The sequence below is a fragment of the Cryptomeria japonica genome, chromosome 7 (genome assembly GCF_030272615.1).
Source record: "Cryptomeria japonica chromosome 7, Sugi_1.0, whole genome shotgun sequence".
Lineage (NCBI taxonomy): Eukaryota > Viridiplantae > Streptophyta > Pinopsida > Cupressales > Cupressaceae > Cryptomeria > Cryptomeria japonica.
In genome coordinates this window covers 69,953,760-69,964,081 of record NC_081411.1, presented here as the reverse complement: position 1 = coordinate 69,964,081, position 10,322 = coordinate 69,953,760, and the positions used below count along the sequence as shown (strand labels likewise).

The 10,322-nt window shown below is 32.2% G+C and overlaps 1 long non-coding RNA gene across 1 annotated transcript; it reads right to left on the bottom strand.

The window, feature by feature from the left end:
• Window positions 1-7,953: 7,953 nt before the first annotated feature.
• On the bottom strand, window positions 7,954-9,289 carry LOC131064489 (uncharacterized). Its single transcript, XR_009111281.1, has 2 exons — window positions 9,201-9,289; window positions 7,954-8,418 (listed from the first exon to the last, which is right to left on the bottom strand). It is a non-coding gene; the product is annotated as an uncharacterized LOC131064489 (long non-coding RNA).
• Window positions 9,290-10,322: the final 1,033 nt, after the last annotated feature.

Here is a 10,322-nt window from a genome sequence, read left to right as displayed (position 1 = left end):
CTTTCCCCACACCATCTTCAAAATGCTCAAGGCATGGCCTCTCCTTAGGTGTGGATGTCGCTTTTAAGGTTTATGGATAGCTCTTCCCTCATCCATTATATGGGAACTATGGAAGGAGAGAAATAGATGTCTCTTTAAGAATAAAAAACTAGAGGTTCCCAGAATCGTTAACAGGATAGAGTCAGCTATCATGGAGCTCATGAACAACAGACTATCATCAGGCATATTGAAGAATGCATCTATCACTTATTGGGATGAAATATGATAAAATGTTGGGAAGGATTATCCTTTCCTCCCTTTGTAGGAGATGGTCCTATTGCAAGTCTTTGATCAAGGGATGCTTGCAGATGGCAGCCCCCAGGTGAAGGCTGGATGAAGCTAAACTTTGATGGGGCATCCCGTGGCAACCCAGGGCAAGTAGGGTTAGGATGTGTTGTTAATAATTGGGAAGGCAAGGAACTAGCAACCCTTGCCTCTTCGGGTGGCATCAACACCAACAACTGGGCGAAGCTTATGGCCATGGTGGAGGGTCTACATTTATGCAGGAAACTAGGAGCTAAGAACTTGGAAATTGAAGGAGACTCGACTATAATTGTCAATGCTCTGAGGAAAGGTAGTATGCCTAATTTGAGACTAAATACTTTGTTGACAAAATCTCTTGACTTATGCAAAGATTTTGATAGGTTCATAGTCAATCATATTTATAGGGAGGGTAATAAAAGAGCAGATGAGTTGGCCACCTTGGGAACCGATGGCATCAATCTCCTGTCTGTACCACCTTAAGGCACCCCCCTTTTTTGTCTTCATGTCCTAAAGTATTGGTAGCATGTTTCTCCTTTCTACCCTTTATGTTTCTCTTCCCCAGACACTATTTTAACCCCCTTATTTACTCCTCTTCCTCCCCCCTATATTTTCGTATAGATACTCAAACAAACATTTAGTTTAAATTTTTCTTGTTCCATCGATACTCTTCTCCCACTGAAATCATCATGCACTATTGGTGAATGGATCTATTGTCTCACCAAAGCCTTTCTTTTTCCTCCCTTATCATCTTCCACTAATAAAGTTGCATCGGTGAAACCAGGCGTATCAAAGGTAGGCCTTTTTAGCTCCCTCAAAACCTATTTCCTCATCGATATCTTTTATCGATGTAGCTGCCTTTTGTCTGATCGACATGAATCTTTCGATGAGAACATCCCTTTCGGTGAGTCCCTTTATGTTGCAACGATGCTATTATCTCCTCGAATACCTTGCTGCGTTGATGAAAACCATCTTTGCTTTCCTTGATATCTTTTATCAATGGAATTTTGTCTTCAATGAGTCTTTTCTGAAGTTCATCAGTGCTCTCTTTCTTTGATAACCCTTCTATGTCAATGAGACATCATTGGGTCTCATCGATATTATTTGAACTCCATTAGGTTTTCATGTCGAAGCATCCTCGAGCTCCAGTGACCTCCTTTATTTGCTCCACTGAAACCCTTCTCCCATCGAAATCATCATGCCCTATCGGTGATTAGATCTATTGTCTCACCATAGCCTTTCTTTAGCCTCCCTTATCTTCCTCTTCTAATAAAGTCGCATTGGTTAAACCTTGCATATCAGAGGCATGCCTCTTTGTTCCCTCGAAACCTATCTCCTCATTGATATCTTTATCGATGCAGCTGCCTTTTGCGTAATCGACATTATTTCTTCGATGAGAACTTTCTTTTCAGTGAGACCTTTTTATATTGCATCGATGGTATTATCACCTCGATGACCTTTCCCATCGATGAAAACCACCTCCGTTTTCCTTGACATCTTATGTCGATGGAATTTTTGTCTTCGATGAATGTTTTTGAAGTTCACCAGTGCTTCTTTTCCTCGATGGCCCTTCTACATCGATGAGATACCATTGGGTCTCATCGATATTATTTGTACTCCATAAGTTTTTATATCAAAGAAGCCTTAGGCTTTGGTGACCTCCTTTATTTGTTCCATCGAATCACTTCTTTCATCAAAATAAACATTCCTCATCGGTGAGTAGACATCTTGTCTCACCGAAGCCTTTCTCCACCGATAAAGTTGCATTGGTGAATCTAGGCATATCGGAGGCTCCCCTTTTATCTTCCTCGAAACCCATTTCCTCATTGACATCATTTATTGATGGAGCTACCTTTTGTCTAAGTGACATTATTGTTTTGATGGAACATTCCTTTTGTGAGTCCCTTTTATGTTGCATCAATGGCATTGTCTCCTCGAAGTCCCTTTCTCATTGATGAAAACTTTATCCACTTTCCTTGATATCTTTGTTGATGAAATCACTGTCTTCGATGAGTCTTTTCTAAAGTTTGACAGTGCTCTCTTTCTTCGATGGCCCTTCTATATCAATGAGACATCATTGGGTCTCATCAATATTATTTGAACTCCATTAGGCTTTCATGTCGAAGCATCCTTGGGCTCCGGTGACCTCCTTTATTTGCTTCACCAAAACCCTTCTCCCATCAAAATCATCATGCCCTATCAGTGATTGGATCTATTGTCTCACCGTAGCCTTTCTTTAGCCTCCCTTATCTTCCTCTTCCGATAAAGTCACATCGGTTAAACCTTGCGTATCGGAGGCATGCCCCTTATTTCCCTCGAAACCTATCTCCTCATCGATATCTTTATCGATGTAGCTGCCTTTTGCATGATCAACATTATTCCTTCGATGAGAACTTTCCTTTTGGTGAGACCTTTTTATATTGCATCAATGGTTTTATCACCTCGATGACCTTTCCCATTGATGAAAACCATCTCCGCTTTCCTCGACATCTTATGTCGATGGAATTTTTGTCTTCGATGAATCTTTCTGAAGTTCACCAATGCTTCCCTTCCTCGATGGCCCTTCCAAATCAATGAGATATTAGTGGGTCTCATCAATATTATTTGCATTCCATGAGGTTTTATGTTGAAGAAGCCTCGGGCTTCAGTGACCTCCTTTATTTGTTCCATCGAATCTTTTCTTCCATCGAAATCAACATTCCTTGTCAGTGAGCGGACCTCTTGTCTCATTGAAGCCTTTCTCCACTAATAAAGTTGCATTGGTGAAACCAGGCGTATTGGAGGCTCCCCTTTTAGCTTCCTTGAAACCTATTTCCTCATCGACATCTTTTATCAATGAAGCTGCCTTTTGTCTAATCGACATTATTCTTTTGATGGAACATTCCTTTCAGTGAGTCCCTTTTATGTTGGACTGATGGTATCGTCTCCTCGAAATCCCTTTCCCATTGATGAAAACTTTTTCTGCTTTCCTTGATATCTTTATCGATGAAATCACTATCTTCGATGAGTCTTTTTTGAAGTTCGTCGACGCTTCCTTTCTTCGATGGCCCCTCTTTTTCGATGAGACATCATTGGTCTCACTGATTTTATTTGAACCAGGTTATCTTATAGGTTGCTATTGTACCTGCTTGATGACTTGTGGGCCACCATGGTATTATTGAAAATGATGATTTCTTTTAACAATTAGTGGCTTTTATAGTTTAACTCCATAGATAATTATTCAAAATGGATGCTCAATAGGTGGCATCACTTATCTCCCTTTAAAATATCATGTTTCATCGTTACCTTTGTTTTGATGAAACCATTGCGATCGCCCATGAGCCTTGTCGTTTCACGGATCTCTTCATTTTCATCAAAATCTTCATAATTTTTAATGATCACTCCTAAATTTATCTTTTTTACTATTGCCACTCTACTAGGATAAGCTTTAAGAGTAGAAGGAGGCAATACCTTACATTAATGAGCATAGGTATATAAACATGCTGCCATATCTCGCTCCCAGATATATGTGAACATGGATATATAGGTATTATTATTTATGTAGATATTGCCTTGTTTTAGGACTTACACTTACCTAGCTATCCTCATCTCTATTTATAGAATTTTCCTCGTTAATATATATTAAGTTTACTCTCTTCGATGGGTAATCACTCTCGCATTATGTTTCTAGAGATTGTTTGAGACTAATATTTTGAGCTATGTATCCTATCAGGTGACCATCCAGGCAGGTATGATATTTTGTATAAGTTGACGTATTTGGTTTTTCTAACATTCTAGTGAGAGATTTTCTCAAGATTTTATAGAGCATAAATAGCAGAGTAGGCTTGACCATGTGTTTCAAGAATAGAAATAATTGTCACCCACAAATGATAGCATCACCCCAAGAGATGGGCAATCTGTTGCTCAACTTTTCCTAGAGGATTTTTACATACAATCTTCATTATTTTGGACATATTCCTGTTGTGATCTTGTATCTCCATTATGTATCGCATTCTTAATTTTTTCTGATCCTTGAGGGATCTGGGCTAGACCAGAGGTTTTCTTCCCTCCATTCTTTCCTACTAGTGCCCAAACCGAATGGAGGTGTATATGTAATTCTATCTATTTTTTAAATTAATAAAATTCTTTGGCCTCAGCCTTTTATTGCTCAAATAATAATAATAATATATATATATTAAAGGAGAGATATCCTTCCTAAGCATCTGTTGCACTTTAATGTGATATAATTACAAATAATTTTAATTGTATGGAGGTATAGTTATCTGGTGCATTAATGAGCTGATTAATTAAGAATTGTAGTTGTAGATTAGTTGTTCTTGGGCCTACAATTTTTATGGAATCACTTTCTAGCCAAGTACTATTCTAAGAGGTTTGGGTGGCAATAGCTAAGGAGGATAGCTGATTATTGAAAGGGAGGGAATCTTAATTCTAATAAATGAGTAATTAATCTGGCCCTACTATATTCTATGAACTTTTCAAATAGTAGTAACCCCATAGAATTGTAAAGAGCCCTTAAAATAGTAGAAGGATATCCCTTAAAATAAAGGGGGCCAAAATAATTTGAAAGTAGATTATTGTAGAGGCTCAGCCCCTACTATTTTAAGGGCTAGTAGGTTCTAATCGAGAATTGACTAGGACTGCTCACTCTACATTTCTATGGGGGAACTTAGCAGGCCCTTTATTCCCACTCATCCCCTACTAGAGACAACTATTAAGCCCTACCTAGCCTGCTCCACCATAGAATACTAGGGGCCCACCTCACTTTTCATGGTTATGCTTCCTATGGTTCATGGGGAAATATAATCCTTGAGAGGTTGAGTCTGACAATGTCCTTCAACATCAATGGGTCAGTCAAGCGATGACCTAGCTCAAGAGGGGTGAAAGAGACTGTATTAGGAATCAAGAGTTCCATCGAATGAGAATGGCCATCAAGTTAATGGATTCATAAGGGTTAGAATTTCTTTTAAGGATTGGGATATAATTAGGCTTTAATTAAGGATTAGGGTTCAATTATTGTTAGATTAGGGTTCATGTTGTAGGTAAAATTCAATTTTAAGATTAGATTTTAGTGCCCATCAAGTTTCAATTAAAATAAGCAAATTTTAAAATAGTTTAAACTTCTTTTTAATTAAACTTATCTTACTTGTAATCCTTATTATAATCCCAACATTAATAAAAATTAAACACTCACTATATGGCCAATGCACCCTAACTCTAACTATAATTAAACTAAAATATTAATTGAGTTCTTTTTAATCCCTAACCCTAATCCTAGTCATAAGTTTACCCATGATGAAATAATTTAAAATATTAAATAATTTTTTTCTATAAATAATTTGAATAATAATAAAAGTATAATATTTAAAAGTTATATTAAACATTACCATTCTTTTAACCCTTTAAATTTTTAAGAATTTTACATAGAAAATTATTTTAGTGGAACTAATTTTTAAATTTGAATACAAATAAATTTTAAACTTTATTAATATATAAAAAAAAAGTGAATAGAGAAATATCATCTATATAATAAATTATAAATTACTTTTGATAAATTAATTTCAAATTATATATTTTTCAATTTGTTTTAGTATTCAATTAGGTTTAGGGTTATGGTTAAATTTGGTTTAGTGTTCAATTTTCAATTTGAGTTAATGACAGATTATAGTTAGGATTCGGATTAAAATAGTAGCCCTAATTCAATAAGGATTAGGGTTCATTTTAGTTTTCTATTAAGGTTAGTTTAGCCTGGTGTTTAATTTTGATTCAAGTTAAGGTTGAATATGGCGTTAATGTTTAAATTTCCAAGTCTTATAGGAGAGTAAAACCTTGGTGGCAGTTTCACCAAGCAAATATTTTTACCATTGTACTACATGAGTCACTCCATTTTTTGTGGATCAAAATTTTATTTAATACTAAATTTTAATTAAATCTCTTTTCACTTTTTCCTCTCTTTTTTTTCACAATTATCTCTTAAATAGATAATAAACGATGAATATGAATGTCTAACATTCTTTGTAATTTTTTTATGGATCAAATTTATAGTTTAATGGTAAATTTTCATTAAATCTCTTTTCACTTTTCTTTTTTTTCACAATTATCTCTTTAATAAATAATAAGCAATAATTATTCATGTCTAACATTCTATCTCTTTAACAAATAATAAATAACCAATAGTTGCATTACATGCATGTCTAACATTCTATGCATGTTTAACATTCTTTGTAATGTTTTGGTGGACTAAATTTTTACTTTAATGATAAATTTTAATTTAATCTCTTTTGACTTTTCCCTTTTTTTCAAAATTATCTTTTTAATAAATAATAAAAATTAAACATGAATAGTTAGAGTATATGCATGTCTAACATTCTTTATAAAAGTTTTATGGACCAAATTTTTTATTCTAATATTAAATTTTAAGTAAATTCCTTTTAACATTTCCCCTCTCGGGTTTATTCATTCATCCCTAGAGGTTTGATCTCTCGCCCAGAATGGGGTCCCCCCACCAACTATATCAAACCACCCACCACCCCCCACCCGGGCCCAGGATCTGTATAGCTAGGTCAAGGCTCTCTTCTATAATTGATTTGGAATTTCCTTTTTCATTAATTGAGTGGTCGGAGGTAGGTGAGTTCAGGATCCGCCCCTGGAAGGAATCTCGCTGCTCTCCCTGGAAGGCTGCCCGAAGGAAGGGTGACGCTGATTGGAATGGATCTATGGGAAGGTCAGAGTTAAGACAACTGAAACCGGGGAATGACTATATATCTAGAGAGCGAAAAAAAACATGTAAATAGTTGCCTTGTCCATAAATTTTAACTAACTTTTGTTCTGAATTTTTCTACCAAGTTCCATTCTTACTCTTCTATATACTAAGCTTTATTATAAGCTTGCTTACCCTCTCAAATGATTATTATATTTATTTATTAATAAGACATTAATTATATATATATATATAAAATTAGATCATTTATATAAAAGTTAATTAATAAAAGAATGCAATATTCATTTATTAATGTAACTATTATTTATTATATAAAATTAAATAATTTTAAAATTTATTGAAACCAACTCGTTCTTAAGAATGATATTGGCATTGAGATAAGCCAAGCGACCATATACATTGATGTCATGGTTTGTCAAATTTTTATTATTCTTCTAGTGTACTGCAATAACACCATTTTCTTATTTGATTCATTAATTTTAATCTCTTGTTTAAATTATTTACTGCATTTGGGGTTATTATATTTGATGAAGAAATCTCTTCCAAGCAAATATATTGTATTTTCATAGGCCTTATATAAGTTCTTGTGATATCTATAGTTTAAATCTATCTATAGTTTAAATCTATAGCCATACATCAATAGTAGAAACAAATTATCTGATTGCATTTTTATCCAGATCGGCTTGTCTTTGTAATACACGTCTATAATCCTGCAACTATATTCTTGTGGCTTTCTAATGTGAAGGGGGAGTGCCAAATAAAAATGCAACAAAACTATCATTAGTTATAGAATTGACAGTTATAAAAAGTGATTGAAAAACGAACATCAAGTTTTTGTAAACTTTAAAATGTTTAAATTTTTATTTATGTGTTAATTAACAAATATTAACATATATTTTCAATCCGATAATTAAAAACTACCGAATGATATAACATAAAAATAAATAAATATTATTTTTAATAATGCTAAACACACTATTTTGAATTGTTGTAATCCTAAAAATATTTAAATTTATCCATTCCTCAACGTTGAAAACCGAGCAAAGCAAAAGAAGGCAAATTGAAAGAACTTAAAATACAAGCACATCTTCAGCAGTACCATGTGTGTAGCTAATTATGTTTAAGAACAGCCCCTTAGAATAAGGTAAACTCGTTTTGAAAATAAAACAATTTAAAAAAAAAAGAATATACAATTAATTTAATTAAATTATCCCTCTTCTTCCCTGTACTTTGGATTCTGCATATACTTTGTTCTCTTTGGAAAATCTACTTCTTTCTCTCTTCATATGCTGTGGAAGACTTGTGTACTCCCACATTTCTTTGCTGTCGGAGAATGGTGACAGGTAGAGGTCATGCCCTGGCCTTTAACTTCATTTTATGCTGTCCATGCTTCTAGAGATCTACATTCAAATTAATATGCATGTTAGACATTTAATGTTGGAAATAAAAATATACAGTGTGGATGAGACACATCTAGCAACATTTTTAGCATGATATATTAAATATTTACATCCAACAATATCTCGGGTTTATTTTATAATTCTCAAGGTTGATTTTATAGTTCTTAAAATAGATTATTTTATTATATTATTCTTTCATTTCAATTGTACCTTATGCTATCTAATGATGTGTAAAAAAATTAATGAAAATAATAATATTTATTTTTTATTGAAATCTTATAGATTCATAATTATTTTATAGAATTCTCAACTCTTCTATATTAATTTATGAAAAAATAATTGTACAATATGATACTTTTTTATAATGCAACATTTTTGAAATCTATATCTACTGAATTAGCATTAAACATGAAATAGTGATATAATTTAGAAATAAAATAGTGGTCAAAGCGCATGTATCAAAGTACTCCACATGACCAAATTAAATCAAGAATTTGGAAAGAATAATATCTGAACTTATAGAATCTATACAATCTTGACAAAAATAAGTGAAAAAATGAATAAAAAGAAAACAATTAAATTTACGAAATCTACACAAATTTGCAACTTTACAACACTACAACTAATAAATTTAATAAAATTTAAAAACTCAAAATTAAAAAAATTTAATAATTATAATAAATTGAATTTTTAAAACTCAAAATAATACAAATAATGAAGACTACCAATAATTTTAATGAAAAATGAATCCTTCTGTGTACTATATACCAGATACTACTTACAAATTCTTTTTCCAAGACTTCCTATACCAAAATTTCTAACGCTATAAATCTCCTATGTTTGATCATTATTAAAACAGTGGACGAATTGTTTATTCGATGTTCAATTATATACTCAATGTCGAAGTCATGTCACTATAGAAGTAATGATAGGAATATTTGATAACTGCAACTCACATTTTTTAGTTGCTTCCTTTTCTGCAAGATTCCTAAGTAGAGTAGATTCCATTCCATTGATAATTTAACATCATCAAATTTGTGTGACTAAATACAAAAATAATGCCAGAAACATGAAGTAAACTTCACTCTGCGGCAAAAGATCGAAAGGTTTAGAAACGGTATATTGTTTTTGAGACCTAAAATACATTTCCCAATGTAAAAAATAAATATAAAACAGCTACTAATTTATTATTTAGTGAAAAATATGGCCAATAAAAATGTCTTTGATATTGAATCTCTTATTAGAGAGATCTTTTTCATATTGAACGAATGATCAGAACTTCTGGAGGAAGATGATGATCATGAAATAAATAATAGCCACGAATTTATGCTTTGAATCTAAATGATAGGAATTACACTTCCTAGAATTATTGTCATTACATATTCGTAGATAATAATAAGGAAATAAATAATAGACACGAATTTATGCTTTGAATCTAAATGATAGGAATTACACTTGCTAGAATTATTGTCATTAAATATTTTTAGATTTGTTTTTATTTAAGTTAATGAGTATTTATAGAGCTGATTAGGATTTATATATGTAATTAAACTAGTTTATATATAGAAATATATATAAAGAAAGCCCACAATATTGAGGCTTTCATTTATTATACATTAAGTTGAAATTTAAGTAAAACTATGAAATGAAAGCCTTGATATCTCTCAACTTTCTTTATATATATTTCTATATATATAAGCTAGTAGCATTAACAATGCAATTGCAAAGAAATATAATTATAAAAAAATTATTAATTTATAAATACAATATTTTATATTATATTAATTATTTAAATAATTAATAATTTATAAATCAAATAATTTATATTAAATGAATTATTTCAATGACTTTTGAAATTACTAAAGCTTGTTTTTTATTAAGTGAAAAACATGTTTTGAAGGGGC